Source organism: Chiloscyllium plagiosum, chromosome 30 (assembly GCF_004010195.1).
Source record: "Chiloscyllium plagiosum isolate BGI_BamShark_2017 chromosome 30, ASM401019v2, whole genome shotgun sequence".
NCBI classification, from domain to species: Eukaryota; Metazoa; Chordata; class Chondrichthyes; order Orectolobiformes; family Hemiscylliidae; genus Chiloscyllium; species Chiloscyllium plagiosum.
In genome coordinates this window covers 33,222,285-33,243,196 of record NC_057739.1, presented here as the reverse complement: position 1 = coordinate 33,243,196, position 20,912 = coordinate 33,222,285, and the positions used below count along the sequence as shown (strand labels likewise).

The 20,912-nt window shown below is 40.9% G+C and overlaps 1 protein-coding gene across 3 annotated transcripts in view; it reads left to right on the top strand.

Annotated features, from left to right (window-relative positions):
• LOC122564877 (disabled homolog 2-interacting protein-like) overlaps positions 1-20,912 on the top strand; it is a 684,630-nt gene that overhangs the window by 36,595 nt on the left and 627,123 nt on the right. The window lies entirely within an intron of this gene.

Here is a 20,912-nt window from a genome sequence, read left to right as displayed (position 1 = left end):
TCACTTTTATATTACCAATCTGTTAGGCTGGAAATGTCACTAACCCCTGCTGAGAGCTGTTCAGGGTGAGTCAGTTCCTGACTTAAATGGAGAAAGGAAACAAATATATTTATCTCTCTGTAGTATTCATAGTGCACATCTTGTTGTAGGTTTGAGAATAGAATGCAGTAGCATAAGCTTGTACCTTCTTACAAGATTAAAACATTTTTTTAAAAATCATTCTTTTGCAAGCTCATGCTTATGAGAAGATGCATAAAGTTAAGAACGTTTGAACCACTGATGTCAAACTGCTGTTCATGCAACCACAGTCCTATTGGATTGTTTGTAGTGTTTCCTCATAAAGGTTCTGCAGTCATATCCAACCTTTGATCTGTGCACACACTCTTCAGTTCCCTGCTTCTATTTGAGTTTTCAGTATTTGTGGTGCCATTCATTGGTACTGCCTCCCAAAAGAAACACTTCATTCTTTCCTGCTTCTTTTAAAGACTCTGCTTTTTAAGTGGAGTTTTTTGTCATCTTCCCTTGTGACAAAGAGCCATGGAAGAGAAGACAATGAGCCTAATTTGTGATTTTAACATTTGCACCAAGGTACAATGTCTTTGGAAAACAATAACATTGAATTATCACTAATCTAAATCTGTAATACTGTGTAACAGTGCGTGCTTCATGTCACTGCAATTTTCCTGGGAACCAATAAAGATCATCCTTTATTTTTAATATATCAAAATTTAACACCATATAAATTTTTAGAAAATGGTGTCTGGTTTCTCTTAATACTAGAGGAGGAGATCTAACTATCTGAGAATAGAATATATGCATTTTAGCTTTGAGCAATATATTTTGCTCTGCATATAATTTAAGCGGGAATCTGTGATCTTTAGAACTATAATCGCAACAATTTATCCACTTTTGACTTGCTTTTTGGTGGCAGCATTGGATATGTCATGTTTGGTCATGGTTGAAAGTTGTTTAGGAATTGTATAAGAATTAATTTAATTGGCTAACATAATTGTTATTTCACTGGCTTGAAATTTCACAAGGAAGGCAGATATGTTCCAAACTTCACCAGCATAACAAATCTGTCAATGTCGCAGATTATCTTTCCTGGCATTAAAAGGAATAGATTGGAGAATGTAAAAATGAATGCAAACAATTTTTTATTTTTGTGCCATGAAATTCAGTATTTACATGTTATGGGAGTATCCTAGTTTGGAGTCCCAATGGTAAAGAGGCTTATAGTGGCTAACAATCTCAGCATGTCAGAATTTATGGTTTTTAATTGTAAGCAAAACAAGTGTGGTCATCAGTAAAATGATAGCATTTACCCTCCTTAATACTAGATTAAAAAAAAATCTATCTAACTACTGCTGAAGATATTATTAGCTGTTTGACCTTCATGTGAGTGCTTTGGTAGGGGCCTTAGCATAAGCATTTAGCTTGTATTGTGAACCAAGGCATATAATTAAAATCATCTCTGCTAGAGAACAGTCCTTTTTTCAAAAAAAGACTTCAACTCCATTTGATTTCATCTATACCTAAAATGCAGCTACATGTCATATGTTGAGTCTAACTGTATGTAAATCATCTCAGATTTTGAGATGAACAATCATTGTAAACATCGCTGTAATTTAACTTTTACATGGAAAATCTGCTTAATGAACAGAAGCTATGCATTCGGATAGCTGCACTGGCCTGGCAGGTTTCTAGGCTGTCTGTTGTCCTCTGTCTGCCCTCTGCTGTTATTCAATAGAAATACCTAGAAATCAACACTTGTCCTATCTGATCTGCCATGTGCTAGTGATCTGTCTCTGGCATCTTATGTGGAGGCCAATCTTGACACTACATTAGTAAACTTTGGTTTGGGAAAGCTACTGCTTGTGGCTAGGTCCATGTGTATCAGCCTCTTTGGCTGTAGATTATAAACCGCTTTAGGAAACAAAAGAAATGTTACAACTGAGTGTTTTTGCTTTTTTTATAGTGGAAACATACAAACAGATCTAAGATTTGTGGTATAGCACTACATATTAAGGTTGAAAAAGTGTAAACTATAGGTGATTAATGATAGTATGTAGATTTTTTTTAAAAATCCTAGCAGTTGATGTTTTAAAGGAGGCAGTAAGTTCTATAGTTATCTTTTTCACTGAAATCTCAGATATAGACCCTATATATGGGATTCTATATAATCTCACTGGTAGCATTGTCTTGCCATCCCAAAATTTAAGTTTGTCTGTACAATTAGTACCTAAGGTGGTCTTTATTAGTGTCTTAGAGCCAATGCACCTCTGACATTGTCTTCTTCTGGAGCTGAATCTCTTTACCAGAAACACAATTTTAAAAAAAACTATATAATGGCAGGATACTAATCTAATTTTATTGGAACACTAAGCTTACAGAGAAATGAAAACTTTCTGCTTTTTCAGTGTCCCATGAACTTGGTTCTTTTCACTGAGTCCAATCAGATCACTAGACCAGTCAGGCAAATAACAACTGGTGCTGATAGATCCCTGAGTACAATTACAAAAAATAAAACCACAATAATTGAGCCCTGTGATGTCACTTGTAGAGTTTTTTTTGAGGAGGAATGTACAGCAGGTTGACGACATCCAGCACACAGATGGTTTCTTTATTATCACTGGTAACAAACCTGGTGCACCATCCCTTCTAATGCTGTTAGTATATCTGTCACGTGGGTTGCAGTGGTTCAAGAAGGTTTTCACATCACCACCTGAAGGGCAATTAGGAAACAAATGCAACCTTGTCACTACTGCTTTAATGCTACAAAGAAATAAAGTAGAAGTGCTGGAGTCAAGAAAATGGATGATTTTGGGAAGGAGATTCACACTTTGTTTTTGCAGTTTATCTTTCATGTTGGTGCACTGTCCCTGATGGAAACGCAATAATTTTAAAAGGTTACTAATTTCTTTTAAGGGCCAATTTAAAGATATGATTTAGATCCCTGGAATTCACTTTAATTCTCCTCCTCTTTGTCCTTTGAGAAGATTTTATGTTAGCATATCCTTTCCACTAGCTGTTAGGTAGTTCTAACTTCCACTTTTTTTTTCCCTTCTTTTACAGGTCTTATAACAGTGGGTGTTGCTAATCCTTGTTTAGTTTGCTGATAGTTTACAACTTATGTATAGACAAATTGCTAATTGAAACCAGTGTAGATTTTGTCCACTCGCTAAAAGCTAGATCAAACCTTTTCAGCTGTTTTATCTTCACAAAATCCAAATTAATAGTCCCACCTGCATTCCATGCAATGAAGAATTTAGTATCATCTCTATGAAATATAAGTCTGTGTCTTGATTGCCAGTCTGAGATAGTTTGCTTTGGTGTATATTGTAACCGCCCCTCTTATTTCCAACTGAGTTGTTAACTTATATATTTGCTGAAAGAAACAATTAAACTATTTCCACCATATGGAATATTTTGGAGCATCTTAAAATAGGAATGTTAACTGATCATTTTAATTTAAATAATTCTTTGATTCTTTGTAGCCCATACAATTCTAATGTTTTTTAATTGCCACTCACCACCATCAACTCTGACATTATAGAACAATTATCAGTTTCTTAACCAAATTTTTCCATTCGTCTTGCATTTAACTTGTACTAAAAGTTACATTACAAACATCTGAGTAATGAACTATTTATAGACTAGATATGCTTGTAACATAATCGTTTAAATCTTTGTCCTCTGGTTGTACCATAACCAGTTTCTCTACTTATTTTGGAAAAAGAAATTCATGTTTTTGAGTATTTCTAAAATTTTGCATTCAATTTCCTCAGCCTCAAGAAAAACAACTCTAGCCTTTCCATTTCACCCAACTGCATAACTTCATTCCTCACAACAGTGAGAGGCCTTGAAAACCTTCCCAAAGTGTGTTGCTCAGAATTGAATGGAGCTCTCTAGTTTTATAAAAGCTTTTAGCACAGTTTCCTTACTTTTTCTAGCCTGTACCTCAATCAAATAAACCAACATTGCCATATGCTTCACCATCCTTCTCAATTTGTCCTGCTACCTTCAAGAATTGTGTACGTGTGCTCCCCAAGGCACTCACTTCCTGCACTTTTCTTTTAATCATTTAAGTCCATATTGAGCTCTTGGTACAAAATGTGACCTTCTGAAGTCTGTTAGTCTCCCCATTGTTGTATTTTTGCATTTTGTTTCTTCTGCAGACTTTTGAGTTATGCTGTGTCAACCCAACTCTTAGTTAAATAGTACACATTATTGATACATTAATCTGTATAATTTGTACTTTTTCAATCTAAAAATAGTCCACTTTCAAGCTGGTTCTAATTCATGAAAGATCCAAAGGCTATCAATGCATGAATAGTTAATTTATTTAACCCAGTAAACCTTGCACAGTACTTCCTTTTATCAGCTGTCCTGTTTCCTGGTTTCTGGGATAACCTATTGTCTGTGTTTGTGAATGCAAGCACAGATCTTCTAACTGTTCAATAAAGTAAATGTTCTACATGTAATTGGTCTTGTAAATTTCTCTCCCGTAATAACGGGAATGCAGTTGAACAGGGAAGGATTCACAAACTTTGTGTAGCGTGCAATGAGTGGATCTGTTTTTACATTAACTCTGGAACCTGTAGTGCAGAGTGCATTTGAAAAACAAAGTGATGGAATGGTTTCAAAGTAAGTACACTCTCTTCTATTAATACAAACTACTTTGTTATGGATTTCGTGCAATGCTACGTGAATGCTGACTAATCAGCATAAAATTAAGCTGAACTGCAGTTGAGAAGCAATATATGCACTTGAAACAAAGAATTGACACTTTTCACTTCTGCTGTTCTTGTATTATTTCCAAGAAAAATAGCCAGATGACAGTTCCTCAACAGGTTTTTACTTAATATCTGCTAAATTGGCAATATCGGGAAGGGTCACGAGAATCTAAACGTTACCTTTTTGATTTCTCTTCACAGATGTTGCCAGACCTGCTGATCTCTTCCAGCTGTGTGCATGTTTCCAGCAAGTCACAGGCAAAAGTGAGGACTGCAGATGCTGGAAGCCAGTGTTTAGATCAGAGTGGTGCTGGTAAAGCACAGCAGGTCAGGCAGCATCCGAGGAGCAGGAAAATTGACGTTTTGGGCAAAAACCCTTCATCAGGAATAGAGATAGGAAGCCTCCAGGGTGGAGAAATAAGCGGGGGGTGGGGCTGGGGAGAAGGTAGCAGAGTACAATAGGTGAATGGGAGTGGGGATGGAGTTGATACCTCAGGTCAGAGGGGAGGGTGGAGCAGATAGGTGGGAAGGGAGACTGGCAGGTCATGAGGACAGTGCTGAGCTGGAACGTTGGAACTGCGGTAAGGTGGGGGTGGAGGGGAAATGAGGAAACTGTTGAAGTCCACATTGATGCCCTGGGGTTGAAGTGTTCTGAGGCGGAAGATGAGGCGTTCTTCCTCCAGGTGTCGGGTGGTGAGGGAGAGGCGGCAAAGGAGGCCCAGGACCTCCATGTCCTCGGCAGAGTGGGAGGGGGAGTTGAAATGTTGGGCCACTGGGCAGTGGGGTTGATTGGTGCGAGTGTCCCGGAGATGTTCCCTGAGGCGCTCTGCGAGTAGGCATCTAGTCTCCCCAATGTAGAGAAGACTGCATCAGGAGCAACGGATACAATAAATTACATTGAATGTGCAGGTGAAACTTTGGATGTGGAAGGCTCCATTAGGGCCTTGGATGGTGGCGAGGGAGATGGTGTGGTCGCAGGTTTCGCCATTCTGGCAGTGGCAGGGGAGGGTGCCAGGATGGGAGGGTGGTTTGTTGGGGGGAGTGGACTTGACCAGGTGTTCACGGATGGAACGGTCTTTGCGGAAAGAGGTGAGGAGGGAAATGTATCCCTGGTGGTGGGGTCTGTTTGGAAGTGGCAGAAATGTCGGCAGATGATATGGTTAATGCGAAGGTTGGTGGGGTGGAAAGTGAGGACCAGGGGGGGTTCTGTCCTTGTTACAGTTGGAGGGGTGGGGTGGGGTTTGAGGTGCAGGATGTGGGTGAGATGCGTTGGAGGGCATCTTCTACTACATGAGAAGGGGAATTGTGATCTCTAAAGGAGGAGGCCATCTGGTGTTCTATGGTGGAACTGCTTCTCCTGGGAGCAGGTACGGTGGAGGAATTGGGAATACAGGATGGCATTTTTGCAGGAGGTGGGGTGGGAAGAGGTGTAATCCAGGTAGCTGTGGGAGTCGGTGGGTTTGTTTTAAAAAAAAGTCAGTGTAAAGTTGGATGTCATTAATGGAGATGGAGAAGCCCAGGAAGAGGAGGGAGGTGTCGGAGATGGTCCAGGTGAATTTTAAGATCTGGGTGGAATGTGTTGAAGTTGATGAACTGCTTAACCTCATCGCGGGAGCACGAGGTAGTGCTGATGCAGTCATCAATGTAGCGGGGAAGAGGCGTGGAGTGGTGCCTGTGTAACTACAGAAGATGGACTGTTCTACGTAGCCCACAAAGAGACAGGCATAGCTGGGGCCTGTATGGGTGTGCATGGCTACACCTTTTGGTCTGGAGGAAGTTGGAAGATTCGAAGGAGAAATTAGTTTGACTGAACTGGTCCTCGCCCTTAGTGTGTCAGTGGAAGGGTACTGTTGGGGATGTCGGGAGAGGAAGAACCGGAGGGCTTGGAGGCCCTGTTCATGGAGGATGGAGGTGTAGAGGGAATGGATGTCCATGGTGAAGATGAGGCGTTGGGGGCCGGGGAATCACAAGTCCTGGAGGATGTGGGTGGTGTTTCGAACGTATGGGGGAGTTCCTGGACTGGGGGAGTAGGGCAGTAAGCCATCTTTTCCCAGTATCTACTGTGCATCCCGTAGCAGCAAAACTGAGAATGTGATTCATTTGAATTAAAAAAAAAACTGGAGGATTAACATTTAAAAGGACGTGATGCAAAGTGCTTTGGATAATGTAAATGTTTTCAATAGTCAATTACATGTTTCTTCTATTTTAACACTTTGTTTTGTCCTCTTATTTTTCTTTTGCAAGAAAGAATAACCTAGAATTGCAGTTATTTTTAATCTCCCTTTTTGAAGAAGCAGTTGACTTTTGCCTGACTGATCTGTAAACTGATGTCGGCTTGACAAGTAAAGCACATCATTCATACGGTGTTCTGTTTTGCTGGGAAAATCTTCAAAATTCTTGCCTCTAAGTGGCTAACTTGGCAAAGATTGACTGCATGAAATAGATTGGAATCCTGTTGATTGAGGCACTCATTTAACCCAAGATTGATCAGAATTCTGTTGTTCAAGCCTTGAACTGCTTAATGCATGTCTCTATCTTTACTGTTGGCTGTAAGCTGCGTTAGGTATTGACGACAAAGCAGAGAAAAAAAACAGGATAACTAGCAGAAGAAATAACAGCTGAATTCCAGCTTTCCTTGCCTTTCCTTTTGTTAGAATGCTGTCTGCAGCACTCATTCTGTTTTTTTCCACAATTATCAATTATCTCCTCTTCTGACAAAACGTAATGCTTAATGCATTGTTTAGTAGTTCTCTAATCTCTTATCCAAATGTATTAGCACTCTGCCATTAATGGTGCAATGTATCATACAGAAGAATCTCAAGCAATAAATCATTAAGAGCAGGATTTTGTGCTGTTTATGAACCACCTGATGGAGTGGTGCGTGGTGCTCCAAAAGCCAGTACTTCCAATTAAACCTGTTGGATTATAACCTGGTGTTGTGATTTTTAACTTTGTGCACCCCACTCCAACACCGGCATCTCCAAATCATGAGTTTTTCAGTTTACTTTCATGGTGAAATTTATTGTGCACACGAAGTCCATGGTATGATGTGGAGGAAGAGCAATCAAGGACATGTGCAATGGTTTTGATGAAGGTCCTGTTAATTTCTTTCTTTTCAGGTGCTGAGTATTTTCAGTAATTTTATTTCAGATCCCCAAAATCTGCAGTAGTTTTTTTTTGTGTAATGGTTATCATCGGATTTAAATCCTGAGCTAGCTAAAATTTTTCAGTCAATGTGTGTACATTAAGTATCTTGTGACGAATTATATGCAGAAGTAGTCTACTTGCATTCCGGAAGTTCCAGGTTCACATCCCACATCAGGATGTGATGGCCACGGAGGTCAATTAGAAAAACAATCTTTTTTTCCCAACTTGGGAAAATTGAATTAAACTGCAATTGAGCAGCATGTTAAATGACAGCACTTGCAAAAGCAAATTGGTACTTGTCAGCCCAAATAAAGATGAAGTTAAACATTGCATGAATCTGGTTTGCTGGTTGGTAGCAAGATAGAAGCTCTAATGTGAGGTTGTAATTTTCCTGAGTCACCTGCATAAGAACACTTGTTTGTTTTTTGCTAATTGGTCTGTCATTTCTGCCATGACAATTTTTGTTTTAAGTGGATTAAAAGTTGTTTGAATCTTGTTTACTGTAACTTTTTGGGCTCTAACATTAAAAGTATAAGTCAATAGGGGGGCTGTGCAGTAAGAAAAAGCCCTGGAATTTCACTGATGCAGCTATGAGTCCAGTCTGAAATAGAATGAAATATAGAACATTACAGCGCAGGACAGGCCCTTCGGCCGTCTGTTGCGCCAACCTGTCATATAATCTGAAGCCCACCTAACCTACGCTATTTCATGTATGTCCATATGCTTGGCCAATGACGACTTAAATGTACTTAAAGTTGGCAAATCTACTACTGTTGCAGGCAAAGCATTCCATACCCTCCTTACTGAGTAAAGAAACTACCTCTGACAGCTGTCCTATATCTATCACCCCTCCATTTAAAGCTATGCCCCCTCGTGCTCACCGTCACCATTTTTGGAGAAAGCTCTCCCTGTCCACCCTACCTAAACTTCTTCTTATTATCTTATGTCTCTAAGTCACCTCTCAACCTTTTTCTCTCTAACGAAAACAGCCTCAAGTCCCTCAGCCATTCTTCATGAGACCTTCCCTGCATACCAGGCAACATCCTAGTAAATCTCCTCTGCACCCTTTCCAAAGCTTCCACATCCTTATAATGCGGTGACCAGAACTGTACACAATACTCCAAGTGAGGCCTCACTAGAGTTTTGTACAGCTGTCGCATAACCTCATGGTTCTGGAACTCGATGCCTCTATTAATAAAAGCTAAAACACTGCATGCCTTCTTAACAACCCTGTCAACCTGGGTGGCAACTTTCAAAGATCTGTGTACCTGGACACCGAGATCTCTCTGCTCATCTACGCTACCAAGAATCTTTCCACTAGCCCAGTACTTTGCATTCCGGTTACTCCAACCAAAGTGAATCACCTCACACTTGTCCGCATTAAATTCCATTTGCCACCTCTCAGCCCAGCTCTGCAGCTTATCTATGTCTCTCTGTAACCTACAACATCCTTTGTCACTATCCACAACTCCACTGACCTTAGTGTCATCTGCAAATTTACTAACCCACCCTTCTATGCCCTCACCCAGGTCGTTTATAAAAATGACGAACAACAATGGATCCAACACCACTAGTAACTGGACTCTAGGATGAACATTTCCCATCAACCATCACCCTCTGTCGTCTTTCAGCAAGCTAATTACTGATCCAAACTGCTATATCTCCTACAATCCCATTCCTCCGCATTTTGTACAATAGCCTACTGTGGGGAAACTTATCGAACACCTTGCTGAAATCCATATACAACCACATCAACGAGTTTACTCTCATCTACCTATTTGGTCACCTTCTCAAAGAACTCTTAAGGTTTGTGAGGCACAAACTACCCTTCACAAAACCGTGCTGATTAACCCTAATCAAATTCATTTTTTCTAGATGATTATAAATCCTATCTCTTATAACCTTTTCCAACACTTTACCAACAACTGAAGTAAGGCTCACTGGTCTATAATTCCCAGGATTGTCTCTACTCCCCTTGAACAGGGGAACCACATTTGCTATCCTCTAGTCTTCTGGCACTATTCCTGTAGACAATGATAATTTAAAGATCAATGCCAAAGGCACGGCAATCTCCTCCCTGGCTTCCCAGAGGATCCTGGGTTAAATCCCATCTGGCCCAGGGGACTTATCTATTTTTACACTCTCTGCAGGATTTCTAATACCTCCTCCTTGTGAACCTCAATCACACCTAGTTTAGTCGCCTGTATCTCAGTAATTTCCTCGACAACATTGTCGTTTTCTAGAGGGAATACTGTTGAGATATATTCATTTAGTGCTTCCCTATCTCCTGAGTCCACACACCACTTCCCACTACTATCCTTGATTGGCCCTAATCTTGTCATTCTTTTTATTCCTTAAATACCTATAGAAAGCCTTAGGGTTTACCCTGATCCTATCTGCCAGCAACTTCTTCTCATGTCTCCTCCTGGCTCTTCTGAGCTCTCTATAGATCTTTCCTGGCTAGCTTAACCATCAAGCGACCTAACTGAGCCTTCACATCTCATCCTAACATTAGCTGCCTTCTTCCTCTTGTCCAGAGATTCCACTTCCTTCGTAAACCTTAATCTATCTGCGTAAAATGTTATGTAAAACACATTGAAAGTGCAAACCTACCCATCTTTTGGTGCAGATTTTTGTATTCCTGTATTTTGAATTAGTAGATGTAGAAATAAAAAGAAATTGCATCGTAGCATTTTGTTTCTTTTTGTGTATGATTGAGATTCATGCAAATTTCAACAATGTATTGTTGGTTGAAATAAATTCAGTGCTGCTTTTAAAACTCATGAAGTGCTCTGTGTGTTGGCCTAGAACACGCTAGGACTATCCAGTTTATTTTTAAACTTCTGGATTTTTTTTATCCAGGGAAGAAAGCCAGTGAAATTGATTCAAGCAGATATGACAGTAGGAGCCAATTTTGTTTTCTCCAAGTAGTTTAAATTATTGTTATTTTAACTGTTTGAATGCTCGAGAATAGAACAGATTAGTTTTGTTCTTCTGGATGTCACGTTTTTCTGATATCTCAATATAGCCTTAGACTGCGATAATGCATATGATTAAAGTTCACACTACTTCATTTTTAATTCTCGTGTGTTCATTTGGCTGGGAAATGATTTATGTTGCATATTCAATGTTATTGTTTTGATTTACTTGAATCGGAGATAAAAAATGTGTGGTGTGTTGGAGGTTTTACAGCATCTTTCTGTGATGTACTGACAATGAAGAAAAAAAGTCATGCAGATGAAATCAAAGACTTTGTGGTTAGATTGTGAAAACTTAGCCCATCTTTTTATGATCAATTGTAGTTATTCTTTGCTTATCTCACTTTTTGGGGTAGCTTTTTAATTTTCTGTGCTGGATGATAAGTGTGAATGCATATTAGCTATTCTTGGTCAAGCCTGTCCACTTTATTTCTTTCTGACTATTTCCATCTTTCAGTCCACTAGAAAGTTAAGATCCACCTCTGTCTCTGTGAAAAGTTCAAAAATTTTCAGTTTAAAAAATATAAAATGCAATATGGAATGTGTAAATAACAAATACATTCTTCATCGTTTCTCCACCCGTTGGGTGGAATTGTACTTGGTTTAATTCTTATCTTTTAAAATTATCTGTCAATGGTTTAGATGAGGCTAGATGTACAGTAACTGATTTGGTGATGAACCCAAGAAAGTTAGGAAGGAATTTATCAAGAGGCAGTAGTGAGTCTGCAGATGAATAAAAAGATGGGTTAAGGGATTACATTGCTCGTGTGCGTGGTGTGTTGCTGCCTTGCCTCCTGAACAGGCAGCAGATTTAGCAAGTGCTCGCTATGTCAATTTTAGGTGCTGGATGTGTTTCCTCGAACTCCAGGAGCAGCAATTACTGTTTTATATGCTGTTGCATTGTTTTGGAACTTTTGGGGGGAAAAAAGTCAAAACCTTTTTTTTAACAGGGAGAAGGACAGACAAAGGAAGCACATGGTGAGGTCAGTGCAGTGGAGAGAGCAAGAAACTGACGCTGCCTTTGCTGTTTGAATTCATGTATTGCTGGACATCAGAGTGCATCTGGGAAAATTAACAAACAGGAAATTCACAACTGACCTTGGGGGGGACCTGTTGGGCGAAGTTCACAGCACAGAATCAGAAGTTAATTGTTTTAAGTGTGGCCTACAGTAAGACTACAATAGTGAGTAGAGTGGGTTCTTTCTTTGTTTTTGGAGATATGTCTCTTGAGTAAACTTAAATTAATAGCTATGGCTTATTTCAACCTGAGGCAGTGTTTGTAGAGGAATAAGACTGTTTTATTTTGAGTCTGTAGGTTGTGAAGGAGCAAAAATGGCCTTTAATAGTGATGTGCACTACTTGTCAGATGTGGGAGTTTAGAGTTTGAGGGTTACTGTGGATTATATCTGCTATAAATGCTGTTGGTTGCAAGTCTTACAGATCGAATGCTTCTAACTACCTCTCCAACAGATCCAATGAGGAATTTGCAACAGCAACTGTATGCAATGGATGGCAGTTATAGGAAGGGGGAAAAGTCTCCGATACACGTAGATGGGTTAACTCCAGGAAAGGTAAGAGATAGGTAGCTAGTGCAGGAGTCTTTTGTAGCTATACCCATTTCAAACAGGTATGCTGTTTTGGAAAATGTAGGGGGTGATGGATTCTCAGAGGAACATAGCACGAACAGCCAAGTTTCTGGTATGGAGACTGGCTCTAATGCAACGAGGGGTACGTCTGGTTTCAAGAGATCAATTGTGTTAGAGGATTCTCTAGTCTGAAATACAGACCAACGTTTCTGTGGCCATCAGCAAAAAAGCAGAATGGTGTGTTGCTTCCCTGGTGCCAGAATAAAGGATGTCTGAGGGTGCAGAATACTCTCTCTAGGAAGAGGGGCCAGCAAGACGTCATTGTCCACATTGAACCAACGACATAGGAAGGGAAAAGTTGAGATTCTGAACGGAGATTAGAGTTAGGCAGGAATTTAAAAAGGAGGTCCTCGAGGTAATATCAGGATTACTCCTGGTGCTACGAGCTAGTGAGGGCAAGAATAGGAGGATAGAGCAGATGAATGCATGGCTGAGGAGCTGGGGTGTGGGAGAAGGATTCACATTTTTGGATCATTTGGAATCTCTTCTGGGGTTGAAGTGACCTGTACGAGAAAGCCAGATTGCACCTAAATTGGAAGGGCACTAATATACTGGCAGGGAGATTTGCTAGAGCTGCTCAGGAGGATTTTAAACTAGTAAGGTCGGGGGGGGGGGGGTTGGTGTGACCTAGGGCGATAATGAGGAAAGAGATCGATCTGAGACTGGTACAGTTGAGGACTGAAGCGAGTCAAACAGTCAGGGCAGGCAGGGACAAGGTAGGACTAATAAATTAAACTGCATTTATTTCAATGCAAGGGGCCTAACAGGGATGGCAGATGAACTGAGGGCATGGTTAGGAACATGGGATTGGGATATCATAGCAATTACAGAAACATGGCTCAGGGATGGGCAGGACTGGCAGCTAATGTTCCAGGATACAAATGCTGCATGAAGGATGGAAAGGGAGGCAAGAGAGGAGGGAGCGGGCATTTTTTTGATAAGGATAGCATTACAGCTGTACTGAGGGAGGACATCCCTGGAAATACATCCAGGAAGTTTTTTGGGTGGAACTGAGAAATAAGAGATTATCACCTTATTGGGATTGTATTATAGCCAGAGGGAAATTGAGAAAAAAACTTAAGGAGATGTCAGCTATCTGTAAGAAAAATAGCATGGTTATGGTAGGGGATTTTAACTTTCCAAACAAAGACTGGGACTGCTATAGTGTTAGGGGTTTAGATGGAGAGGAATTTAAGTGTGTACATGAAAACTTTCTGATTCAGTATGTGAATGTACCGACTAGAGAAGGTGCAAAACTTAACCTACTCTTGGGAAATAAGGCAGGGCAGGTGTCAGTGGGGTAGCAACCATAATTCCATTAGTTTTAAAATAGTGATGGAAAAGGATAGACCAGATCTAAAAGTTGAAGTTCTAAATTGGAGAAAGGCCAATTTTGATGGTATTGGGCAAGAACTTCAAAAGCTGATTGGGGGCAGATGTTCGCAGGTAAAGGGACGGCTGGAAAATGGGAAGCCTTCAGAAATGAGATAACGAGAATCCAGAGAAAGTATATTTTTGTTGGGGTGAAAGAAAAGGCTGGTAGGTATTGAGAATCTGGATGACTAAAGAAATTTGAGGGTTTGCTTTTAACAAAGAAGGAAACATATCTAAGGTATAGACAGGATAGATAGAGTGAATCCTTAGAGTATAAATGCAGTAGGACTCTGCTTAAGAGGGAAAACAGGAGGGCAAAAAGTGGACATGAGATAGCTTTGGCAAATAGTTAAGGAGAATCCAAAGGGTTTTTACAAATACATTTTCGGGACAAAAGGGTAACTGGGGAGAGAATAGGCCCCTCAGATCAGCAAGGTGGCCTTTGTGTGGAGCTGCAGAAAATGGGGAGATAAGAGTATTTTGCCTCGGTACTTATCCGGAAAAGGATATGGAAGAGGTGGGGAACCTTTTCATGTTGGAAGGCCGCATTATGTTAGTTGTAATCTAATAAGGCCGCATCCAAGAAACCTCAATTATATATTCTTCCATCTGTGAGGATTATTTCATTGAATTTTCTTTTATTCTCTCTGGTATTTTAAAGATTCACTTTTAAGATTCAAGTAAAAATAAAGGACGAAAAAACGTTAATTAAAAAATAAAAGATTTGCTCTGCAAAATTTGGATTCATTCAAAAAGCCACACACAATGGCCTAGAATGTTGCATGTAGCCTTGAGGCTGCAAGTTCCCCATTCCTGATATAGACTGTAGAGAAATAAATGGTGACGCCTTGCAAAATATCCATATTACAGAGGAGGAAGTGCTGGATTGTTTTGAAACGCATAAAGATGGATAAATCCCCAGGACCTGATCAGGTGTACCCTAGAACTCTGGGAAGCTAGAGAAGTGATTGCTGGGCCTCTTGCTGAGAGACTTGTATCATCGATAGTCACAGGTGAGGTGCTGGAAGATGGGAGGTTGGCTAACATGGTGCCACTGTTTAAAAAGGGTGGTATGGATAGGCTAGGGAACTATAGACCAATGAGCCTGACGTCAGTGGGCAAGTTGTCGGAGGGAATCCTGAGGGACAGAATGTACATGTATTTCATGAACGATTGAGTTTTTTGAAGAAGTAACAGAGGATTGATGAGGGCAGCACGGTACATATGATCCAAATGGACTTCAGTAAGGCATTTGACAAGGATCCCATTGGGAGACTGATTTGCAAGGTTAGATCTCACTGAATACAGGGAGAACTAGCCATTTGGATACAGAACTGGCTTGAAGTTAGACGGTGATGATGGAGGGTTGTTTTTCAAACTGGAGGCATGTGATCTGTGGTGTGCCACAAAGATCAGTGCTGGGTCCTGTACTTTGTCATTTTACATGAATGATTTGGATGCGAGCATAAGAGGTACAGTTAGTAAGTTTGCAGATGACACCAAAATTGGAGGCGTAAATGGACAGCGAAGAGGGTTACCTTAGATTACAGCAGGGTCTTGACCAGATGGGCCAATGGGCTGAGAAGTGGCAGATGGAGTTTAATTCCAATAAATGCAAGGTGTTGCATTTTGGGAAAGCGAATCTTAGCAGGACTTATACACTTAATGGTAAGGTCCTAGGGAGTGTTGCTGGGCAAAGAGACCTTGGAGTGCAGGTTCATAGATCCTTGAAAGAGGTATTGCAGGTAGAGAGGATAGTGAAGAAGGTGTTTGGTATGCTTTCTTTTATTGGTCAGAGTATTGAGTACAGGAGTTGGGAGGTCATGTTGCGGCTATACAGACATTGGTTAGGCCACTGTTGGAATATTACGTCCAATTCTGGTCTCCTCCTTATGGGAAAGATGTTGTGAAACTTGAAAGGGTTCAGAAAAGATTTATAAGGATGTTGCCAGGGTTGAAGGATCTGAGCTATAGGGAGAGGCTGAATAGGCTGGGGCTCTTTTCCCTGGAGCGTCTGAGGCCGAGGGGTGACTTTAGAGGTTTACAAAATTGAAGGGCATGGATAGGATAAATAGGCAAAGTCTTTTCCCTGGGGTCGGGGAGTCCAGAACTAGAGGGCATAGGTTTAGGGTGAGTGGGGAAAGATATGAGACCTAAGGGGCAACTTTTTCACGCAGAGGGTGGTATGTGTATGGAATGAGCTGCCAGAGGAAGTGGAGGCTGGTACAATCGCAACTTTTAAAAGGCTTCTGGATGGTTATGACTAGGAAGGATTTGGAGGGATATGGGCCAGGTGATGGCAGATGGGACAAGATTAGGTTGGGATATCTGGTTGGCGTGGACAGGTTGGACTGAAGGGTCTGTTTCCGTGCTGTACATCTGACTCTATAACTCTAATCCCATTGAACTGATGGGGGTGGGTGGGATGTGGGTAGCTTCAGCAATGCTGTAGGTCACTTACACAAATGTCTGCTCAGAAACCAGAGGGAGGGAGCAAGGCAGGCAGAGCGTGGAAAAAGGAAACTCCCCCCCCCCCCCCCGGTTGCTTTCCAGGTTTGGTTGAGGTGCATATGATAAGTAGATGATTGTCCCTTCTGTGAAGGCCATTGAAGAGTCACTACAGGGAGCTTGTCCTTTCTGGTATGTCCATTTGAAGCAGTCACCATTTGTGGAGGGTTCCCACCTGAAGTGGTCGTGTTTTTTTTTATTGTGATCTTCTCCCTAATTTTTGACTACGTACGGTCCTGTTTGAGGATAACTTCTGGGATCCCCAGAGAACTGTCACTGAATTTCCTTATGTGGACTTCATTTCCTGTAGTGCTTTTTGAGACCTCTGGAAGACTCCAACTCTGTTCCTTAGAGTTGGAGCCCCTTTTTTTGTGTATGGTCTTCACCTTCTCTTTGACAAGTGAAATACATTCTTTTTGACTGTATGAAAAGTAAGCTATCTCATTTATTTGGACCACATTTTTCCTTTTCAGCCAAATGTCAGCCTCCAAAAAATACCGTAAGACCTCTGTGGCAATACTGTGGCTTTGAGGTGTGTTTTTGTCCTGGGTTGTTTTGAGGTTTTAAGACTGAGGAGGTGAAGAGCTTTCTACTTAAATCCAATAACGTAAACTGCTTGTGAGGCCTTCATTTTTTTTATATAAGTTGGAACAATAGAAGCAGCCTGACTGCTGAAGCCTCCACAGAACCAGACTTAATTTTAATTTTTCTGCAGCAGCAGCAGCTGCTGGGGTCTTTTTGAAGCTAGGTTTGGAAGCTGCATTATATTTTTCTCTGCTACTCCCTCTGAATATTTCTGCTTTTCCTCCTGGGCTGGAGAATTGCCTGAGAGATAATGTATTTTGCTGTTATCAAGGGCCTGTTTTATGGGATGTTACTTTATTGGAATAGTTACTGTTTAGTAGTAAAATAATCTTAAGTCTTCCAATAGAGCTAAGTTTTTTTTTACTTTAAAACTTTAAGGTCTAGTCTATCTTTTTTGAAAATATATTTTGAGGGGGTTTGCTCTGGTCCATACATTCTCCACATGTTCCTTTGCAGTGGCTCCTGAAATTTAAAATCTCATTTGGATAAAGTGCCACTTTGGGCACCCCTTGGAGGCGCATGCAGGAGGGTTTCTTGAAGCAATGTAATTGGCCCAACTATGGAAGGTGCCATACTAGACTGGATATTGCAGAATAAGTCCAGCCAGGTGATCAGAGTTTCAGTGGGTATCATTTAGGGAACAGTGGCCATCATTCTGTAAACTTTAAACTACTTGAGGATAAGGGTAAGAGTAGTCCTCAGGTGGAAGTACTAAATTGTGAAGGGGGCTAACTATAACAATATTAAGCAGGAACTGAGGAATGTCGATTGGGGCTGAATGTTGAGGGTAGGTTTGCATCTGTCATGTGGGAATCTTTTCTTAAATACCAGTTGACTTAGTGTTTAGGACCAACATGTTCCTATGAATATCAAGAATAAGGATAGCAAGATTCAGGAACATTTGGATGGATGAGACAAATTGAGCTTCTTCCAAGAAAAAGGAGACATACGCAAGGTTTAGGAAACTGATGATAGACCAACCCGTTGAAGAATACCAAGATAGCAGGAAATATGTTCAAACAATGAGTTCGGGAGTTAGGAGAGCTAAAAGGGGCCAGGAAATGTCCTTGTTAAAAGGATTATGGAAAATTCCAAAGTGCTTTTATACATAAGGAGCAAGAGGGTAGCTAGGGAAAGGGTAGGTTCACTCAAGGACAAAGCAGGGAATTTGTGTGGAGCTGGAGGAAGTGGGTGAGGTCCTTAATGAAGACTTTGCATTTCTATTTACAAAGAAGAACATCTTTTAGAGACCAGACCAGCCTCCCCACCCATGCCCCCACCCCAAAAAAAAAGTTAAGAGCTAGTCTAGACCCTAACTTTTGTTGTTTTAAAACGTTTTCGGATCCAGGGCTCAAGATTTACTTTTTCAATCCTCTGCTGCTTTACTCACATCAAAGATATGACGCAAAGCATACTGCAGCTTGATGGAAATGTTGTCACTGTTCTAACAGATTGGTTACAAGCTCCTCCAAGCATTATTATCAGAGCATCTTGGTCCTCCAACTGTTAGTGCACACTCCTGCCCTCCTTCGACTACATACTCTGCTCCAATCAGTGCTTTTAAAAAAAAGAGAATCCTCATTTATCAGAAATCAGTAAGGAAGAATTGACTAGAGATTGTAGTCATATTGATCACAACATGTAAGTTTAAAAATCACAACACCAAGTTATTTGGAAGCACTAGCTTTCTGAGCACCTGCTCCTTTAACCACCTGATGGAGTGGCACTCTGAAAGCTAGTACTTCCAAATAAACCTGTTGGTCTATAACCTGGTGTTGTGATTTTTAACTTTGTCCACCCTAGTCCTACACAGACACCTCCAAATCGTGATATGTAATAATAGTAGCATTGCAATTTGGCCTGACTAGGGAGTAAATGCACTTGTATGGTCTGAAGTCTAATGCTATTTCTTAAAATATGAATTTGAAACTATTGATAGTGGCAGAGCATCATTAGATTTATCTCCTCAATAGAATTAAATGTAACTTTAGTTGCAACAAACATGGCATTGAATCCAGAACACTCTGAATAGCAGAGGTCTCTTCCCTAGATTGGCAGAATTCAAAACTAGGGGCTATATTCTTAAAGTAAAGGGAGAAAGATTTGAGTCGTGAGGTGCAATATTTTGTGGTTTGTATGTGGAATGAACTGCCAGAGGAAGTAGTAGCTATAGATACCATTACAACATCTAAAAGAAATTTGGACAGGAATAGGAAAGATTTAGAAGGATATGGGCCAAATGTAGGCAAATGGGATGACTTAAAAGTGGACAAACTCCCAGGACCTGATCAGGGGTACCCTAGAACTGTGGGAAGCTCGGTGGTGGGCAAGTTGTTGGAGGGAATCCTGAGGGACAGAAATTACATGTATTTGGAAAGGCAAGGACTAGTCAACATGGCTTCGTGCGTGGCAAGTCATGTCTCAGAACTGGATTTATATGTACTTCAATAAGGAGTTCGACTAGGTTCCCCATGGGAGACTGATTAGCAAGGTTAGATCTAATGGAATACAGGGAGAATTAGCCATTTGGATACAGAACTGGTTCAAAGGTAGAAGACAGATGGTGGTGGTGGAGGGTTGTTTTTCAGACAGGATGCCTGTGACCAGTGGAATGCCACAAGGATCGGTGCTGTGTCCTCTACTTTTTGTATTTATGCTCACATCCAAATCATGTAAGAGGTATAGTTCGGATGTTTGTAGATGACTCCAAAATTGGAGGTGTAGTGGGCAGCGAAGAGGGTTACCTCCGATTACAACAGGATCTTGGCCAGATGGATCAATGGACTGAGGAGTGGCAGATGGAGTTTAATTCTGATAAATGTCAGGTGCTGCATTTTGGGAAAGCAAATCTTAATGGGTTTAACATTAAATGTATAAGGTTCTTGAGTGTTGCTGAACAAAGATCTTGGAGTGTAGGTTCATAGCTATTGGAAGGATGTTGTGAAACTCGAAAGGGTTTAGAAAAGATTTACAAGGATGTTGCCAGGGTTGGATGAGTTGAGCAAAAGCAAGAAGTTGAATAGGCTGGGGCGGTTTTCTCTGGAGCATCAGAGGCTGAGGTGTGATGTTTATAGAAGTTTATCCTGTCCATGCCTCATGATTTTATAAATAGACAAGGTCTAGCTTTTTTCCCCCCCCTGGGTTGGTGAGTCCAGACCTAGAAGGCATAGGGTTAGGGGTGAGGAGAAAGATATGAGACACCTAAGGGGAAACTTTATCATGCATAGGGTGGTGTGGGTGTGGAATGAGCTGCCAGAGGAAGTGGTGGAGGCTGGTACAATTGCAACTTTTAAAAGGCATCTGGATGGGTATGTGAATAGGAAGGGTTTGGAGGGATATGGGCAGGGTGCTGGTAGGTGGGACTAGATTGGGGTGGAATATCTGGTCGATATGGATGAGCTGGACCAAAGGGTCTGTTTCTATGCTGTCTGACTGACCCTGTATGATTCAATTGGTCCACCATGAAGCTTTAATCAACGCATACTTTATTTTTACAGTTCAATTAAAATGCAACAAAACACAGAAACTGTGTTATTTAACCATTACTCATCAACTGTTCCAATATAAATAGCCTCTTCCTGCTCTGTCTTGATTTAATCCTTGCCCTCTACTTTTTTTTTGATCATGCAGCATTGCCCCCTGAGAAGGGCCTTGCTTGTCACTGCTACCCTGGTGTTTCCTTTATTCAATTTCCACCACCAGGAAGAAAGATTTGTACACCTGTTGTCTTTCACTGTGTCTCTCACCTGCGCGTGCGCACAGCATGGGTGCTGGGGAAAATATAAGTACTACTGCTGTTAGGTGGTAGTGTGGGGGAAATAAAAGGGGGGAAAAAGCACAAACAAAAATAAATATAACCAGCCTCCTGCAAACACTCTGCCAAAATGCATTGCATCAAAACCGTTATTTTTCTTACATGTGGTCTCAATCCAATAGAA